The 21,479-nt window shown below is 39.1% G+C and overlaps 1 long non-coding RNA gene across 1 annotated transcript; it reads left to right on the forward strand.

The window, feature by feature from the left end:
• The first annotated feature begins 221 nt into the window (after positions 1–221).
• Positions 222–21,015, forward strand: LOC108698246. The gene is made up of 2 exons (XR_001932600.2): positions 222–283; positions 20,477–21,015. It is a non-coding gene; the product is annotated as an uncharacterized LOC108698246 (long non-coding RNA).
• The last annotated feature ends 464 nt before the right edge of the window (positions 21,016–21,479 follow it).

A 21,479-nucleotide genomic window follows, 5' to 3' on the forward strand; every position in this document is an offset into this window, starting at 1 on the left:
TGTGGAGCAACACTAGCATGAAAAATGTTCTTGGGGTGCCAAATAAGTGCTGTGATTGGTCATTTGGTAGCTCCTATGTGGATAGTCATCCTAAATCAAGGTTCTGTTTGGCAGTGCACCTGGTATATATGCAGCCAAAACTTGACTCCAAGCCTGGAATTCAAAAATAAGCTCCTGTTTTGAGGCCACTGGGAGCAACATCCAAGGGGTTGGAGAGCAACATGTTGCTCACGAGCTACTGGTTGGGGATCACTGCTCTACATCATACCAAGTTAATTTAAAGGTAAGCAACCCCTTTATAGGTACTGTAGGTTCTAACCCAACTCAGGGCAGTGACTAATTTGTACATTAAAGCTAATACAAATAGGGAAATTAGCAAGCATGTGGCAGACAAATGCATAATCCAGTTGCAGGCCAAGGACTGGGGTAGGCAGAAACTATTTTAAAATAAGACACCACCAGTAGAAAAAAGCAACAAGGAAAAAGCCTGTTGTCAAGGATGGCAGTAGACAATGGTTGGGTCAAGGGCAGAGGTCAGTAACAGGATGTAATATGTAAAGAGGTCTTGACCTTCACAATAAAGCTCTACAATGAATGTTAACATCTGTTCAGATGACATACAAAAAAGAAAAGGCAGGGTTGTGCATCAATAGCAGCCATTTTAATACATGCAGATGTCCAGACAAGAAAATGGTACATCAGCGGTCTTAAGTGGAGGAAGGGCAAAGTGAAAAAAAATAAGCCTACAGAGAGGCTGAGAAAAGCGCAAATTTATTAGGGGGTCAAATTGGAAAAAAAGGTAGATTATTTTGCCCATTATGCACATTCTTTATTGTGGTCCTGGAATAGTATCTGTATAGACCACCACTTGTGTCTAGCTGTGCTGCAAACAGGGGAGGATGACATATGGCCCAGTCATGGGAGTCGCCTCATCAGGGGCCCGAGGTGAACAAAACCCTGTCATAAACATGAATGACAAAATTGTCAATATTCCACCAGTCTGTCTGTGTGACCAGAATTCAGATAGTTGCAGTGACAGTTCACCTATAGATGAACAATGTATTTTTAAGATTTCTAAGCATCTTTTCAGTTGATTTTCAGTTGATTTAAATGTTTCGCTGACCTTTTGACCTTCCTATTCATTTTACAGGTTTTCAGGGTTTTTTTCGGTGACTATGGCACCTCAAAACAGACTGACTGTAATGCTTTTTTAACTGCTTGTTTTCTGCACTTTCAATCTACTGCGTGGTTTCTAGAATAAGTAAGCCCTAACAACCAGATGGGAGCCTGACTAATAAAGCCCAGAGCTGCAGAACAAATAATTAAAATCATTTGAATAATTACTAAAATATAAAAAAAAAATATTCACACTATGGGGCAAATTCGCTAAGATCCGAAGTTGCGTCTGTGACAGCTTCGCCACACTCCGCCGCACTTCACCATGCGTAGTTTCGCCTGCACTACTCAAATTCACTAAAATTCGAAGATGCGCTCAATTCGTCAAGCAAAGCGAAGTTACGCTAGCGATGCCTAATTTGCATACGGCGCCAAGTTAAAGTACAATGGACGTATATGTAGCACCAAATACATTACACTACACAAGCCTGGGAAAGCTTCATAAAATAAAATAGAGTTGTTATTTTGCCCTACACATGTGCCCACTGTATAGTTTAGGTGCTATATGTTAAGAAATGTAGGGGGCAAAGAGGGTACCCCCCAAAAAATTTACGATCTTTTTCAGCCTATCACCCTTAAAAAAAGAAGACGCCAGCGTTTTTTGGGACTTTTTTTTTTTTGTATGAAAGGTTTAACTTTTTTCGAAGCAATCCCTATCTACTCTATTGCACTTCGCCTGGTCTCAGGTGGCGAAGGCAAGTCTGGCGCAGTAAAATGCGCAAGTTAGTGAATAAGTGTAGTAACGTGCCATTCGCAACTTCGCCTGGCGTAAGGGTGCGAAGTAGTGCTAGACTTGGTCCGCTTCGTTTCGAATTTACGGCAGCACCCGTTAGTAAATCAGCGAAGTAACGAAATTACGTCACGCTGGCGAATTTGCGCTAGCGTTAGCCGCTCCGCGCTTTAGTGAATTTGCCCCTTTGTCTTTATATCTTGTATTAATATACACTACTCCTTTATGCTCTACAGTCATTGGTAGTGAGGAGATGTTTCGTTCAACAGAATGATCACCAAGTTCAGACATCACAGATGATAGTGATAGGGTCTTAGCTGTGTCTAAATCTTTTTTAAGTGGCCTGTCTTTGCCTAAGCGGTACCTGAAGTTTGGATAAGGCCTGAAATTAGCTCTGGGATAATCAGAGAGATAAAGCTGGGAAATGAAATACCATGTCCAGCGTAAAATATAATCTTTAAGCTAAATTGCTATGCTGACAAGAGCACGTAACCAACTATAAGAGCCCTCTGAGTCTTTTAAAGAGTTCAAGGGTAAGGATAATTCATTATTAAGAACATCTGGCACCTGAAAAATCTGTTTTTATGCATACTGTATGCAGACATGACCTGTCCTAAATCATACACATTACCCATTCACTGCATTATCACAAGCAGCATAAACTACAGGAAGGTTACCAAAAAGTGGAATTCATATTTATATGTAACAAAAAACCGAACCCTGAATATTATATGGGGTTCCTAGTAGCCTTTGATCATTTTATAAAAATTTTAATTAATTTATTTATAGCACAAAAAAGTATTTTGGTTCTCCCAGCAGACCAATTCAGCATTTTAATACTACATATTCTGATCTCATAGATGTTCTCAACATATTTAGCCAATGGTGTAGGTAGACATACGTATCAGGTCCAATCCATGTAAAAAAAATGTAAGTAAGATTAAGACCTCTCTTATGTTTTTTTATGATTGCCACAAATCCAATACTTGATGGATAATAAATCTGTGCCTCCGAGTAATGTCAGACAAGTTATTTTCAGTAATCCGTTGCATGTGCCAAAACCATGAGTAATTCCCACTATACAGGTTGGGAAGCAACCCTATAGTGGGAATTATTTTATGATTGCATAACCCTTAAACTGGCCATAGACGCAAAGATCTCATACAGGATATGATGTCCCTGACATAAGATTGAGGAGGATATAGCTTCATCTTATCAGTTTGCCAGGTATAATGTAAGGGGTAACGTAATTGAAAATTATGATTGTTTGCCTGAGTGAAAATTCGCCTGGCAAAGGGCAAGAAATTTCATTAGCGATGCTCTCTTTCGTTAGCGAATTGTCCCTGCAGATGGTATTTCTGGCGAATTTGCACTAGCACCGGCCACTTCTCTCTTTAGTAAATTTGCCCCATGGAGTGTTATAGAATGTTTTAGGCAGTTGAGTGTACATAGAGGGAGAGCTGATTTATAATAATTATCTAGTAATGAACTGAACCTGGAGATAGCCTTTCTTTTACACACAACATGGATTCCTGTGACATATATAAATTATATATACCAATATCTAACTTACTGTAGATTTTAAAATCATCATAGCCTTGGATATTGTGCTTGTCCGAGAAGTCATCCAAGCCACTCTTAAAGGCTTACCACAACTCAGGAACAACTAAAAGACTTATTCTCTAGTACTTAGTCTCTAAGGGGCTGATGTATTAATACTCAATCTTCCAGGCTCCTAAAGCCAAGCGTGAGTTCCTAACTCATATGTGGTATCTTGCTGCTGATCTTCAGGCAGCAGCTTCCTAAAGCCCCACCTGTTTAGAGAGGATTATTCAATGCATTGTGACTAGAAATCAAATATCATTAAGAATTACTAATCACCCTTATGTTTCAAATGTTCCCTAACCCTTTAGATTGTAAGTTCTGCTGAGCAGGGCCCTCTGATACCATTTGTATTCTGCAACCCTTGTTTGTTATATTATTGTAAGATATCTTTTTGTTATTGCTGTTGCTATAAAGTAGATTTTTTGCTGGCACTATATGATATAAATAAATGATGATGAGGTAGTAATTGATGTGCTGGAACCTACAGAATTTGGAAACCATTACTAATTACTCTGAGAATGTGTCAGGAGATGAACTGAGGCACCCACCTAGTGAAGTTATTTAATAAATACGAGGTACAAAAGAATTTGGCAAATGGCATCGATTCTGTGAGAAATTTGTGGACAAAAATGTCAAAATGTAGAAGGTAAGAACAGCCAGGAATTGAAAGGGAATATGTTTTACAAGTTCTCTTTGTTCACTAGAAAAGTGCAGGCACTGTGAGGGCAGCATGTATTTTACAGCCATTTGAGGTATGACATCTCTCACAAAGAGCAAATTAGCAGAGTGATTTAAAGAAACTGAACTCTTCTGTGACCGCTGTTTTATTGTCAATTTAGCAAGCATTCCTGAAGCCACAGTAAAATGGGGGTTGGGATGGTTGTCTAGAATGCAAGATGATGTTATTTGTATTGCCTAGACATAGACAGATGAGATTGAAGACAGATTAGTATGTAGAAAAGAACAAAATTAGGGGGATAACGTCACCAGTAAACAAAAATAGACGTTAAATTGACCAAATGTGTTAATGAATAAGCAATGTATTACATTAGAGTTAATTGCACACACAAAGAAAAGAATGGAATTTTAAAAAATATGGCTAAGCACATAATGGATATATTAGTGTCTTTTGTAAGAGTTTTAAGGCTGTTTAATTGTTAGACAGTTTAGGGTAATGAGACAAGGGACACATACAGACACATACAGATACACAGGTACTTTGAACAGTACACCATCAACACTAGCCTAAAAACACTATACCAAAATGCCCAAAGCTGTCGTAATTGTCTCATAAACCTTTCATGAGAAACCTAAATTTAACATTATGGGGCAGATTCACTAAGGGTCGAATTTCGAAGTTAAAAATACCTCGAAATTCGACCCTCGAATTGAAATCCTTCGACTTCGAATATCGAAGTCGAAGGATTTAGCGCTAAACGTTCGTTCGATCGATCGAAGGATTTTAATCCAACGATCGAAGGAAAATCCTTCGATCAAAAAAAGGTTAGCAAACCTATGGGGACCTTCCCCATAGGCTAACATTGACTTCGGTAGGTTTTATCTGCCGAAGTAGGGGGTCGAAGTTTTTTTTAAAGGGAAAGTACTTCGACTATCGAATGGTCGAATAGTCGAACGATTTTTCGTTCGAAACGTTCGAATCGAAGTCGAAGGTCGTAGTCGAAGGTCGAAGTACCCAAAAAATACTTCGAAATTCGAAGTATTTTTCATTCGAATCCTTCACTCGAGCTTAGTGAATGGGCCCCTAAGACTTGTATAGTTTTGGCTGAGGTTTCTATCGCAAGAACTGCTGATTCAAATGTCTATTCAAAATCTGAGATAATTATTAATCACTAGATGAAAATATATATGTTTATTGTAATTAAATTAATATTTGAATTAAAAAATATAGGTGAATTAGGAACTGCTAGCTAGATGTTGTTACATTATTGTGACGAAGCAACACACTCACTTGCATTTAATTTTAGCTGAGATTCTTGGAAAGAAGTGCATTGTGGGGAAAAAAAACTTGCAGACATAAATGAGCCCTCTGCTGTAACCTAAATGTATTGGGGGGGGAAATGATGTGGTAAACATGTTCTGAAGAACTTTGCTTCACACTCATTGACCAGGTTTGAAACTACATTGTACCGTGGCCTTAAATCTTAATTCATTTTTGTTTAATTTCAATTTTTTTTTGCAAATAAGGTTTTTTTCCCGACTGAGTTTTAAAAAAATAAGATTGTAAAAAAAAAAAACCCCACAAACACAAAAGTGAACAAATTTGTCCATGTGTGTTTAAAATAAGCATTATTCTAGATTACTCTAGATTCATATCACCCAATATTTTGATTGATTTGATGATTTTTCACAATCAGTCATTATATCCAAGTTTCAACTTTTCCTTTCTAGTACTTTGATCAGTTAATTAAATGCTGAGTTGGTGCTTACTTTTATTTGCATACAAATGCGTAAAGAGTGTGGAATATGGAAATATTGAAAAAAATAAATATTGAGTGGAAAGAATGATGGGGATTTTTTATCATTGTTACCACTCATCTAAATGTTTGATTGATCAATAGAGGCTTGGGTTTGGGCATGCACATGTGTTGAACAAACTGCGGAAATAGGGGCAATGTGTATGCAGGATAGAACACTCCTTGTTTTGGATATCAGAAAGAATGACTCTCTCTTTTGTGATGTGATGACTGACATCGGTCACAGTCTATTTACAGCAAATAATGTCCAACCATCTCTTTTTCTCAATTCCAATGATTAAAAAAGAAGAAAAACTTGAAAGCCTTCATAAGTGGTCTTTGAACTTTCTTGAGCACATAAGACATTGTAAGCATTCAATATTTAGCAAATACCCTCTAAGAGGATGAGGATGTACAATTTTATATGCAGTCTGAAAGGCCCTGTAACTGGTCAGCTTGCCCAAGGAGAATGGACATTGCACTGGGGCTGAGCTAGGGCCCATCTGTAAGCATAACTGGGGAACAGTAATACAAGTCAATAATTTAAAAATTATGCACAATGGAAACAAGCTGTCCTTTGCATAAACAGTTGTACCTCTGCATTTAAAAATGGATGCATGCTGGATACCCCTAGTAGGTGATCACCTCTGCAGAGCCTGGGATCATAAGTGATGCAACTAGACATGGCAGCTACCAACCATCAGCTCTGTATTTGGTCACCAGATAAAAGAACCCTTTGCTTTTTCTTTGCCGGTTGAGGAAGGGGTTAGACTACCGGATAAAAAAAAATAATCAGAGCTGGTTTAGTTCCCCTTTATGTTTTACAAAGCCACAAAGATGATGAGTCCACCCCTGGATAATAAATGTGCCAACAATGTGCAGTGTAGGTAATACAGTTTTTGTACCATAAATGTCATTATTTTGCAACAAAAATAAAAATGACACCCCCTTCTGTCAGTTCAAAATTCAAATTTGCAATAATTTGCAATAATTATCTGAAAATGTTTTGCGAAAAACAGCTTTTCTTTCTTTCTTAACAAAGAACGAAACCCTAAAAATGAATATGGCTAGAAATTCCATGCCCTAAAGGTTGTGCATCAGTAATAATCAAAGCCTTGAAAGTTTCCGGCTCGATCAGACGCACTGCAATAAAATGCATTAAAAATAAGGTAAGAGATAGAATTGTCGCATGGTGTCGCAGCGTTTGTTAAGCTTTAGGTGCAGATTTTTAACATTGTGAAATTAGAGATCATCATTCATCACCCATTTTCTATTCATTCCTATGGGATTGTTAGAAGTGTCTTTATCAAATGGTGAAGTAGGTGGCTTTTTTTTTTTTGCTGTGAGCTCTAATTTTATAGTTTAATAAATCTGGCACTAAGTTCTCTTTAATAGGGCAATTGTTTTAATTTTTCTGTCTTTTACAGAGATGGGATCTGTTATCCGGAAAACCATTATCCAGAAAGCTCCAATTTACAAAAATGCCACTTCACATAGACTCCATTTTATCCAAATAATAATAGATATAATTATGCCTTATTGGAGGCAAAACAACCCTTTTAGGTTTATTTAATGTTTATTTGAATTTCTAGTAGATTTAAGGCATGAAGATCCAAATTACGGAAAGATCTGTTATTTGGAAAACCCAAAGTCCCTAGCATTCTGGATATCAGGTCCCATATCTGTATTATGCATTATACATTTGTATACATTATACATTTGATCCCAGAGGAGTCTTGCAGTAAGTACATTACATGTGCTTAAAACACATCTCTGCCTATAGGTTCAAGAGGGGCAGGAAAGTTTTGATGCACAGGGAGGGATCTTAAACCCACTGCTGCTGAACCAGGGCAACGGCACTCAAGCAGGCTGGATTTGTATAAAGGCCACAAAGCTATTGATAGTGGCAAGGTGTTAGGGGTAGCAAACAGGCCAGTTATTTCACTGAATAAGATACATTGTACAAAGCAATAGGCACACTTATGCAAATGAACCCTCAGGGATCCCTTTGACTTGTACCCAATGAATTGTAGGCTAATGCAGTATCTGGCACTGGAAATGGTGCAATTGACACTCTCATTAACACTAACAAAATGAAAACTAAACAAGCGTGATTTATTCATGTAGGTACAGATCCTTGTCTGTGTTGGCAAATGGTCCATAAAATGCAAGTGGGTGTCCCCTTTTACACTGGAGTCCTTTCGAGTACTAATACTGAACCAGGAGTCTCTCATGTTTTAACTTTTCTTTGCTCCAGGTCTAGTACAGATTCAAGTTGTTTCCATAATCAAGGCTGCTACTTAAATCCCATGTAAAGTTAATTATAAGAATGTATATGTGAAAAGGTTTTTTCTACTTAGATGAGAGCCTATAGTGAGATATACTGTACATCATGTGCAATGGAATTAGGCTCAGGACTTATTCAGGGTAAAGATACAGGCAGTCACAGATTGAGGACATGTGGGGCCCCTGGGCCAGTGTTGGACTATGGTGTCTGGGGCCAACTGGGGCTGCTGCCTGGGGCCACTACCACCCCCAATTGCAAGTTAAACCAACCTCCGCCTTACCTTATGCGCAATGAGATTGTGCATGGGGGGGGGCGAGCGCCACAACCGGCTCCTGTAGGCAGAGGTTTCCATTGGACCTGGGTCGGCGGGGGCCCACCTGGTTTTCTACTGGTGTCCCGCCGGCCCAGTCCGACACTGCCGTGGGCTACATCCACACAGGCCCCCTTCTAAGCTACTTCTGGGTTCAGAAATGTGCAGATCCAGGCACACGTGCACCCAAGCTTTCTGTACCAGGCATGTGCTAGCAATGTCACTGGATCTACATGCATCTGGGCACATTCAGGCACACACCTTGTCTGCCTTCTTTTTCCAGCATATGCACCAGACCCAGCAGCAGAAATAAAAAATAAACATCAAAAGAAAATAGAAATAATTGAAAAAGAAGCTAGTTGGCCCCCTGATCACACTGGGCTCAGAGGCTACACTCTAGGGTAGCCTGTGCAGCCTGTGCATTAATCCGCACCTGGATACAGGTTGTCATGCCTAATAGACAAGGTAGACCTTAATTTATTCCCATTAATCTCTGTTATACATATAACTTATTCTGTATACTACAAGATGGTGAGTGGGAGGCAGGGCATTGCAGATTTAGTCTGCAAAATGCAGTTTAGTATGCAACAAGTTTTGGGCTTTAAAGCCTGAAATATGTAATTCAATAAATTTAACGTTACGGTCTAAATCTGTGTTGCAGGGCCGGAACTAGGGGTAGGCAGATGCCTAGGGTGCAAAGCTTGGGGATGCCAAGCACCTACCTTCTCTGTTGCCTACCCCTAGTCTGGGCCCATTTCCCCTCACTGACCGGTTATGACTGTATTTTGCTCCCCCAAGTCAAAGCACAGTTTGCAACAGTGGAATCTAATACCAGTGTTGGACTGCAGCATTGAGGGCCCACTGGGGCTGTGACACCAAGGGCCCTCCTTGATGACCCTCACGTACCACATCACATTGACGTCACGCTCCATTCAGCAATCCTTCTGCTTAACTTAACTCAGGCAGTCGACCAGGGAGCAGGCCTGGGCCGACCCTGTCTAATACTCAAGACAACCTTTCTCAGTAAGAGATGCTCAGAGGTATTGGCTGATACTTCTGTCTTTGTGTTTATACTTCATGTTGTAGGCTTTACATCAGCAAAGGCATTAGATAAATTGAGTGACTTGAGGACTGAAGACAGCATATGTATTTATGAGAGCAAGACACTCCAATCTAGATGAAGGGGTTCCAAGGACCACAGCCTGCGGGAGTTGTATGTCTCGGTAATATTTTTGGATGATAGTAGCCTTCAGAAAAATAATGCACAGTATTTAGTTTTGGAGTTTTATGTCTTAAAACATCTGGAAAGCACTTAAAAAGGATGGACACAATTAGAAGGTACTAATGTCTTCATTCTCCTTTGGCAGCTATAAGTCATGCTGTGTCATACTTTCCTGTCAAAGCTAGCGTTATATAACTGTGTGGACAGGGTCCTTGGGTGAATGAATGCTTTGTTCTTGAAAAGAACTTTTGCAATCCTTTAATTATCTCTTTATTTGTGGATGATAAAACTAGGCTATGTAGCCATGAGCAGTGTACACAGGGAAGTAGTACCTTTTTGGTGGAAGACATAATACTCACCTACAGTGCACCCTCTCCTAAAAGACTGAAACAGTTGGATAGGCATATAAATATACAGAATATTTATAGATAGATATTTTGTTGTTACTCAATTGCAATTACTTAGTCAGTGCTCTGTATACTGCACCATATACCACATTATTTTATATTGAAATACAAATTGGTCTCATATTGGCGGACTAGAAGTCCAGGTGGTCATATCAATCACCTATGCTTTATGCTGACAGTGTCTGTCAACACATTTAAATTACAGCACATTTCTTTTCCTTATTACATAGAGTAAATTGTGCTCTATTTCTAATGAAGACATGGATACATTCAACAACCACTGTTTAATCATTAATCATAACAAATATTCATGCTGATCTGTTTGTTGCCTGGAGGCTGGAGTGACTTTATTACATCAGCTTACTGTTGTATTAATATTATTTTAAATTTGTAATTTTATTTATAACATTATAACATTACTTACACATTATATTGGGCACAGTACTATAATGCATAATGCAATAATGCATTTTTTTGTACAACTATCTTAATGCTGATGCACAATATGCAAATATAACAGATAAAAGGACTAATATTTTCATGGCTGGGTAGTTAAATATGGGTTCCTTTTTTATTTAAGTTACATCTGTTTTTTTACGAAGTTGCTCATTTCTTGTAGATGGAAAGTGTTGCGGGATATGGTTTAAAGTGATCACTCAGTACAATATAGACCTGGAAAATGCATTATGTATATCAACACTCATATGGTCACAATGACTAATTGTCCTCACTCAGACAACTACATAATAATGTTTGTTGACAGCAAATAATGTGAGACACTAGAAATGTTGTCCAACTCACCCTTATCCTCATGTGCCCCCCTATGGCTAGATATGGCATTAGGTCTTCAGCGGGATACATTGGTTTAAAACTTTAATTTTTTTCGGAATTTAAGAACATTACCTGTCTGCTTTTGGTAGTGGGTTTCATTTTCTTACTTTTTTTATTTTTAAGTAGCATTTTCCTGAATTTCCAGGGTGGACTGGAACAATTATTCCTTTAGATTTCCTTTGGCACAATCTGCACGTTTGGGTCTCATGCTGAGCTGCAGTTTGGCTGTGTTCTGTTAGAACTCCAGATCTTGGCACTACTTCTTTTAGGCAAATATGATAGAAAATCCTCTGGAATCTTTTCAGAGGGTGCTAAAAGTTGCCCAGAACATACAGGCAGTCTGGTCAAAGTGGTCCCCACTGTGAGGGGCATAGATTCACGGGAGGAGGGGGTCATTCTTCCACTTTATAGAGCACTTGTAAGGCCCCATCTAGAATATGCTGTACAGTTTTGGTCCCCATCACTCAAACAGGACATTATTGTATTAGAGAGGGTGCAGAGAAGGGCAACTAAGCTGGTAAAAGGTATGGAAAATATTAGCTATGAGGAAAGACTGGCCAAATTGGGGATGTTCACGCTGGAGAAGAGGTGCTTAAGGGGTGATATGATAACTATGTATAAATATATAAGGGGATCATATAATAATCTCTCTAATGCTTTATTTACCAGTAGGTCTTTACAGCTGATACAAGGTCACCCATTCTGATTAGAAGAAAAGAGGTTCCGCCTAAATATTCGGAAGGGTTTTTTTTTACAGTGAGAGCTGTGAAGATGTGGAATTCTCTCCCTGAATCAGTTGTACAGGCTGATACATTAGATAGCTCTAAGAAAGGGTTGGATGACTTTTTAGCAAGTGAAGGAAACACAGGGTTATGGGAGATAGCTCATAGTACAAATTGATGCAGGGACTAGGCCATTTTGGAGTCAGGAAGGAATTTTTTCCCCCTCTGAGGCAAATTGGAGAGGCTTCCGATGGGTTTTTTGCCTTCCTCTGGATCAACTGGCAGATAGGCAGGTTAAAAAAAGTAAAAAAGGTTGAACTTGATGGACGTGTATCTTTTTTGCAACCTAACTTTCTATGTAAGACTATGTAGACTATGTAACAAGTACCTCCCGCACTTCAGTCACAAATCAGTGCCGGATATTGCTAGATGGGTGGCGGCAGGAGTCAAAACATTAGGAGATATTATAGATAATGGGGAATGTAAACAGATCTAGTAAAAGTTTTAACTTACATGCACATTATACTGATGCAATCAAATGCAACGCAATTGAATAATGCTAAAAAATACTGAAGATATTCCAAGTGTAGAGGAAGAGATGTAGAAGGATGCCTTAGCTCCAGTACCCCAACTTACTATATCCAGTAGGGAGAGACACATACATTCCTTAATAGAGTTTACCTCTCCCCCCAGAATTTTCCCAGGGGTCTTTGACTAATGTCCCAAGTGTCTCAAGTGTCACGGTGGGCACCTTTATACATGTTTTTTGGGAGTGTCCAAAATTACAGGGGTTTTGGTGGGAAATACTTAATTACACTGAAACAGCATTAGCACTTCCTAATATACTGTCACCCAATCTCTGTGTGGGAACACTGCCATTGAGGCCCACAGCCAAACTTAATTACCTGTGGCTGTTTTATTATGCAAAGAAGGCAATACTGCTACACATGAAGTTAATGGAACCGCAGACGTTGAACTTTTGGAAAAAACTCATTAATGACTCTTTACCTAAGTAAAAACTCTTATATCAGGCCCACGGGTGCCCTGATAAATTGAAGCTATTTGGGGTGCGTGGCTAGAAGTCAATTAATATCGGTAATAGAAAAGAAATGTATAACATATATAACGGGAAACACGTAATGCTTTTGAAACTGGTGATTTCCCTCAGCTCGCCTCTTTCTCTTCTCTCTCTCCCTTTCTTTTGCTTGGTACTCACTCCTTCTCTTTTTCTTCCTATCCCAAGGGCTAGGTTGTTTTTTGTACTGTTGTAACTGCAATGATCCAAGCCTTCAAAGTTGTCAACAGCAGCTCCCCATCTTGGATATTGTTAGGCTACATTTTGAATTCCAATAGCACTGCAGGTATAGGATCTGTTATCCAGAATGCTAGGGACTTGGCATTTTCCAGGTAAGGGATCCTACATAAACAAATCATTTAACCATTTATTAAACCCAATAGGATTGTTTTGCCTGTAATAATGATTCGTTGGGATCAAATACAAGGTACTGTTTTAGTATTACAGAGAAAAAGGATAATTTTTAAAACTTTGAATTATTTGATTAAAATGGGGTCTATGGGAGATGGCCTTTCCATAATTCTGTGCTTTTTGGCTAACAGATCCCATACCTATACTCGTGCTCACTATACTCTGATACCTGCTATTGAGAAACTAAGCTAAGCCACACAAAATGTTTGATATTTATTAACCATAAAAAAAGCAAAAACCTCTAATCTAAAGTAATAATGCAATCTAATATAAACGTATGCCGTATAAAAGCTGCCAAGGTCATGTAGAATTCAATGGGGCCTGTCCTTAGCAAATTTTAAATTATTTAATTACAGTACTTCAAGCTTTTAGAATTTCAGGGGTTTTTATTACTTGTAAAAGCACAATAATTTCAGAGTAAACAAGGATTTGTTCAGTGTTTTTATTCGTCCTTGCTTTTTATGTCCAAATCTGTTAATAAACAATAAACAAGTAGACATTTGTGCTTTTTTAAAATGTTTAGTTTAGCCGTGGTTTAAAAAAACCCCAAGACTACAAAAGTTCAAATTTAGCTAAATAGACCTTTTGGTATAGAATTTCTAGCATAATTCTTTTTTGAGTTTGTTCTTTTTTAATTCCTTAAATGTATTTCACTAAAGTTGCAAGTAGCTTTCTTTAGTAGTGGATAATTGTATTTAGTTCCATTCCACCTTCTATACATTCAACCCTACCTGGTATTTTTATGCCCCAAACTGTTTTGCTGTATGTAGCAACAGATCCATACATTTGCATAGTTGTATTTCATGTGCATATGCCTGTATACAGTAATGAATATAGTATTTTACATATGTAATTCACGTCAGCAAAATATGCAAATCCACACAAGTTTCTACATCCATGCATAAACTATTAAAGGGATTCAAGTTATGAACTATTGCTGTCATACAAGATTTTGTGCAGACTCCACAAATCAGAGGTTTTTGCATAACTAGAAGTGGAAGATACAGTCCAGGCATTTCCCTTTCCAGGCATAATGTTCCTTTCACTTTTTTATATATTGTTCCTGGCATTTTACAGTTCAAGATTTCATTTTACAGTTCAACGGTCTTGTTCCATTCTAAGCAATTCAGCATATGATTTTTACCTTCCTTTTAAACTCAGAACAAGGGGGCAAATTCACTAAGATGCGAAGTTGCGCCAGGCGCAACTTCGCCGCACTTCGCCGCACTTCGCCAGGCGTAGTTTCGCCAGCGCTTCGCAAATTCACTAAAATCCGAAGTTGCGCACAGGGGTAGCGTAAGGTTGCGGAGTTGCGCTAGCGTTGTTTCGCTATATAAGGCGAAGTTGTGCTAGCGAAGGCTAATTTGCATACGGTGCGAAATTCAAATTTCAATGGAGGAACACGTATCTGCACTACAAATGCCTAGAAAACCTTCAAATCTGCAAATAAAGATTTTATTTTGCCCTACACATGTGCCCCCTGTCTATGTAAGTTGCCATGAGTCAGGAAATGTAGGGGGGAGGAAGGGGAGCCCCAAAAATTTTTCGATCTTTTTCAGCCTATCAGCAATCATGTAGAAAACACGCCAGCGTTTTTTGGGACTTAGAAAAAATTTTGACTTTTTTTGAAACAATCCCTATCTACTCTATTGCGCTTTGCCAGGTCTGAGGTGGCGAAGGAAGTCTAGCGTAAAAGGTAGCGTTCGCTACACTGCGCAAGTTAGTGAATTTGCGTAGTTTCATCGCTAGCGAAGATTCGCCTGGCGTAAGGTTGCGAAGTAACACTAGCGAAACTACGCCAGCGTTCGTTACTGAATTTGCACAGTAGCGAAAATGTCAAACGCTAGCGAATTAACGCTAGCGTTCGGCGCTTCGCGCCTTAGTGAATTTGCCCCAAGGAGTGAAGATAGAGAGAGAGGGTATTTTAAAGCTTTCTGTTGCATGGGATGTTAAGGGGCATAATTATTAACAGTTGAAAGTGAGCATTCACTACTTACAAATCTCCCCTTATAAATCTTATAAAAGTGAACAGTTTTTACCCTTTGATAAATACAGTATATCTCTATGTAATGGAACCGCATAGATTATTGAGTAAGCTGCATTATTGTGTAGATTGATGAAAATACAATGTCCATACTTTGTCCCTCTTTATCATTCTTTAAATATATCCTTTTCTTTGGGATGTAGGGCAGAAACGTACTATTTCCATTGTTAAATAAATATCTAACATATTTAGGTTTATTAAATGCATGTGTTTTGTTACGCAAAAAAGGAGCTAGTGTGGAATGTAGTCTACAGTACAAGTAATAAAGACTCATTTTAACAGTCACCTACTGTCATGCCAGGGCCACCTTGCACTGGCATTTTAAAAGTTAATACTTTAATTACTCAGTCTCAGGCTCACACAGAGACCCTTAATTTTATATCTCACCAGGGGGCTGTGGAAAGGTGACATCCATATCTGTCATCTGAGACGGTCTGGAGCCACACCATTTGGGCAAGGAAGCTGGGCCAGTCTGTTCTTTGATCGGCTGATCAAAGAACAGAGCTGTGGACCTAGAGCAGCAGGGGGGGATAGCTAGTAGAAATTATGGATTATAGGAAAGTATCCATATCTCCTGTGTCATAGGATTCACAACCTCATAACTTACATATTGGTTATGAGGAGGTCACATGCTTCCTAACAATACCAAACAGGGCTAGCCTATACCCACCTGTTAGGAGGGCTGGTTCCTGGGGTACTGGAAAGTGGGAACCTATTAGTGTTTGGTATTGTTCTTCTTGCCCACATATGGATCACAGCCTGCCCATGTTTTTATTATAGTATTGGGTACTGGCAAGTACCCATATTTTATTAAGGGATATTGGGGAATATTGCCTGAGAGTAGCAAACCCCCTGCAGTGGGTCGTAAATGACATGTTCCTGGGCACTCCTACCTCATGCATAAGGTAATGAGGGGAGTGTCCCAGCAGGAAATAAAAAGGTGACATTCCCAATATCACATTGTCATACAAGGAGGCTCCATTTTTTCAGTGGATTGTATGTCCAGCTTCCAACTCGTGCCTCAGAGGAAATACACTGACAACTTCAAAACTTGGTAAAGTAAGGGTTTTCTTTGTGTTTTTACTCCCTTTTATTTTATTTACTGTATTTGCAACTGTGTGTCATCTTTGTAATATCATTTTTATATATATACATATGCACTGTTTCTTTTAAATATTAAATATCATTTAATACGTTAGTCCTTGTGCTCTAAACGAACTCATTGCCCATATGAATGCTTGTGCCTACGTGTATGAACTCTTCGTATGTGTGGAAAGGGAAAGTTGCCTATTTGTATGTTGGATAACTAGTACGGCTAGCGGGAAAGTGTGTTTGAATGTAGATTAACCCTTTGGCTGCTGGAGTGCTTGTTAGACTTGTAGGATCTTACCCTGAGTAACTACCATAGGAGAGAGTGTTTGATGTATTGTGTAGTGTGAGTTATTACCTGTTATAGAGGGCAGGGGAATAGTCACATTAGGTTTCTATCGCCTGTTAATGATAGATGGTGGCAGCAAATGAACTTTGTGGGTGTTGGTGTGTTTTTGGGGTGTCTGATGTTAGTCTAACCTGTGTGTAAGGTGATTGAGAGACTGATTGTAACCCCTTGTAGCCAAACCCAAGAGTTAAGTGTGGTTGAGTGAGTCGGTTTTGTGACACCTACTGCTAACACAAAACACATTTTTCCATGGCGTTTGGAAAAATTGGAGCTTGAACAGTTGCATGCCAATTAATGGCCACAGTTCTGGATTTTAATGAAAAATTACAGGAAATCCATGTGTTATTATCCAGATGAATAACAACCTGTCTCTTAATTGGAAAGACAAGCTCCATGTATATAAGGAAGCTGCTTTGTGCTCAGTGCAGCAAAAATTAAATGAAACAGAAATGACTGTTCAAGAAATAATTGTCACGGTCGGCACCCTAAAACCAGAACCAATGCTAAGCACCCTGTTCTCGGCTCTTGCTTCCGCCTTTAACAGCCAGCGCCTTTCACCTCAGGAGGAGCCCTCGGCTAATCGGATGCCACCAGGTCTTAATAAGAGAGGTGCCAAACAAAGGGTTCTGGATAAGCAAATGGGCACGACGGTAAGCAGAAGTCTTTTGGGCAGAAGATCACAGTACAAGGCGTAGGCAGAAAGCATAGTCAAATCAGGCCGGGTCGGGGCAGGCGGAGTACAAGCGGAGTCAAACAGACAAGGGTCAAACCAGGAGATCAATCAGGAGGGAAACGGATAAAGCAGAGTCAGTTACCAGGCTGGGTCAGGATTATAGAGATTAGAATCGTCAAAACAGTCAGGGTCACAACAGGAATCAGATAACTCAATACAGATGAACCTATAACGGGCAAAGAACTGCAGCCAAATTGCGCCTTTTAAACCTTTCAAACTTCGCACCATTGCACGATGACGTCACCACGTCAGTGCAAATGTGCCTATAAAAAGAGCCCTTAGTACTGCAACTTCAGGAAGAAGAGGACGCAGCTCGTCCCTGCCGACCCCCCACTAGACCACCACGGTACGTTGTTACAATAATGATTGTGGTGCTTGGTGATCATGGGTAGCACACTACTGCAAAGCTTAAGAACAGTTACATGACTTTACAGCTTTATGGAAAGTTCCACTGTTTAATAGATGATAATGGGAAATGGCAAAGGAAAGAACACAATATCCTTCCAGTAATGTAAAAGCAATGATGTGTTTTTCTCTTTTCTGTTTTTTCCTTGCTGTTTATGTATAATGCAAACCGAAAATACGATAAACATACAGATAAAGTGTGCTTTGTTGATTATCGTAGCACAAAGCAATGTGGATCATATTATAGGGACATATCACCTCAGGAGAAAAGTGGTGGCCAAAGTTTTGCTGTTTTGCTGTGAATGATCCATGTGTTGTAGATATTCTAATACACTGCAGGTATGTTCGCTAGTTCTATACCCTAAATATGGCTATACTGTACTCTCTAGGGCTAAGGAATAATTCTCAGCAGTGCAGGTAATGTCTTAACCACTCAGACAATGCCCTACTATGACTTAACCCCGCCCATATACACGCTAATTCTGGTAATCTTTATAATCTATACCACTTTTGTACTGGAGGATTCTAGAGAGTGCCAGAAAAAGCATGCCCTGCCCAAGAATGTGGGGGATGGGCCATGGCTACTGGACCAACCCCAATGCAGTTTGTATATAATTTTATTGGAGGACTGGGACCTGGATTTGCCAAGACAGAGCTTCCAGTTAGAGTGAATCGTAACAATGAGAGCCCTTGGAAAAACACAGTGGCTATTTTCTTGTGCTCTTTGTAAAAGAAAAGCCAAATTTCTGGTTTGATAACTGGAAATGTGGCTCGTAAACAGGGCCGGAACTAGGGGTAGGCAAAGTAGGCACATGCCAAGCTGGGGGGCACTCTCTGCCTCATACCCTAGTCCAGTTCCCTCTCGCTGATCTGGCTGGAGAGTGTGTCCATTTCACGCGTCGCATGTGTACTTTTTGCCTCCCTTCCTACCGTTCTGGTGTTTTGTTTAGTTTTCAACCTTGTCTATTAAAAAGAACACTATTGCAAAACCCATAATGTGAATGGATGTTAAATATATATTTCATTTATAAACCCGTGGCAATATATGTCTGTCCTGTTTAAGCAAGACAGCCCAAATGAAGGCATCCAAAAAGGAAAAGATTTACTAGGAACTAGGTGGGACTTGGCTAAATCACGGGAGTGCCTGAGGCTAAATAGACGTGAGTGAGGTGGACCAGTGCTGTGACCTGAAATATCCAAATTATTCATTTTCATTTGTTGGAAGGCATGCGCCAGGATGGCTCACGCTAGTGATGTATGTATCAAGGGAAAGACTCTTATATTTATTGGCCTTTATTTATATAGCACTGGCATATATACATAGAAATTAGTTTATCATTCCCATCAGTCCTATCTCCAGTAGCTCTTATAATCTAAGTACTGAACCACTATTACACAGCAAGCATGCACTAGGGTCAGTTTCATTAGGTAGCAATTAACCTACCTGTATGTTTCTTTGGTTTGGGCATATCTACACAGATAAAGGGAAACATACTGTACAAACCCCTTGCAGATAGTGTCCAAGTAGGAACTTAACTCAAGATGCCTGGATGACAAGGCAACATTTATAACCTTTCTCTTGGAACCCTATGAAGAACATAAGTGAGTGCAATCCAGACTAACTTAAATAAAACTTTAGTCATAAATTTGGATTCTGTCATCAACTATGGCAGCGCTAAGTCTAGATGTCCACAAACACATATTCTTATTTCGTAAACATCCCGTAGTTCTACAGAGATGGGTGAGTGGGGTTTGTGCTTCTGTAATATACAACAGATTACAGACCCAAAAAATTAGGCAGAGCATAAAAGTTAATTCTGGTAGTCTGCTTAACATTGTGTCTGCTAATGCTAAGGTTTCCTTCATACTGTATGTGCCTGCTGCAACCCATCAGATGTTGCTGGTAGTCTGCTAAACATTGTGTCTGCTAATGCTGAGGTTGCCTTCATATGTGCCTGCTGCAACTCATCAGATTGTTGCTGCAGCTGCTAAACTTGTATCTTAAATTATTTTGTGGTACTCCATTTGCCCAATCTGTCATCAGTATTTGCTGTCCATTCTAAATTTGAACCAGACTTGTATATATACACAAGTGTCCAACATAAGCAAGGGCCCATAGCCATATGTGAGAGCTAGGTTTGCAGAATGTATCCCATAATCTTGGCTCAATAAAGGGACATTTGGTGAATAAAAAATGGTATACAAACAGGACACATATGTCATATGCACTCTCATCAATACCTGCAGAATCCATCCTTCACCACCATGTTATTTTGCAAGCGATAGAATGTGCTAATAATAATTATCCCTGACTTTTATAATTTACACTTTGTATAACCATGCAATAATCGTTGTAAACTTTGTACACATATATATATTGTACGCATAGGTTAACCAAAGAGTAAAATTGCATGTCTAAGGGAGAACTTTTCAGCTTCAGGGCAGTAAAAACTTTGGTTCAGGAGTTAAACGGCATAAAATCATGATAAGTAAGTCCATTCTTTTATGTCACTTGTCACATTTTTAAATACAGTATATTGTATGAGTTTTACTCATTTAAACAATTTCATACTATTTTTTAATATTAAGATATCTCATTTTTTTAGGTTCTGGCCCCTGTCAGACCACCCCTCATACAGAAGCAACAATCTGAGAAGCTTGCATACCATGCACTGTTTTCATAGTTAAAACTGATTTACTGCAAGTACTGTTCATTTGAAAGTCTTTTGATTGTTCTCATCAATTTTCTGAGATCATGTTAACATAAGGAATAAAAAGGGTCCTCTGTGCTTCAAGCCTCACTTTATTATATTTATACGGTTATGCTTTGACAGTTGCACTAATGTTAACGTTGGCTTGGAGAGCAAAGCCAGAAAGATATTATGGCGGATACGTTGGAATCCATTTCCCTTTCAGCGTTGGAACGAATCCTCTTCAGGAGCTTGAGGGTTCAGAGTCTCAGAATGCTGCTCATAATAGAATCAAGACAGACTTCTATTGATTCCATGTGTAGATTGTTTACTGGACTCTCTTTAACATCTACTGTATAGTATATGAATCACTCAGTAAAATGGTGAGCAATCCAAATGTTGTATAATAACAGTGATAATGTTTATGTATGCAAAATAAAGCAAATATAGCTGCATATAAGAGCGGTGTTATAAAAGAATGGAGCCCTAAAATACAAGTTACTGTTCTGATTAATTCAATAATTTATCAATTTATATATCTAACTATGACTCTCAAAGGCACTCAAATTGTTGCTTTGCGTTTTCATTCTTGACCCCTGGTTGATCCACGGAGTTCTTGGGATTTGATCTAAATGAACATACAAAGTTTATTTATATCGAATCAACAAGTAGCAAAGATAAACACTAGCCAGACAGGTGTAAGTCTGCATTTATTCACTTTGACTCATCCGTTCAACTGCAGGAACTTTCCCAGAAGACATAAGTAGCTGGCCAGACTAGAGCCTACAGCAATAGAGTAAGTGTTTTTCCCAGCTCCCTATGTAACTACGCAGGTTAATACCTTATATACACAGATATTGTAAATACAGGTATGGGACCTGCTATCCAGAATGCTCGGGACCTGGGGTTTTCTGGATAA

Source organism: Xenopus laevis, chromosome 8L (assembly GCF_017654675.1).
Source record: "Xenopus laevis strain J_2021 chromosome 8L, Xenopus_laevis_v10.1, whole genome shotgun sequence".
In the NCBI taxonomy this organism is placed as follows: domain Eukaryota; kingdom Metazoa; phylum Chordata; class Amphibia; order Anura; family Pipidae; genus Xenopus; species Xenopus laevis.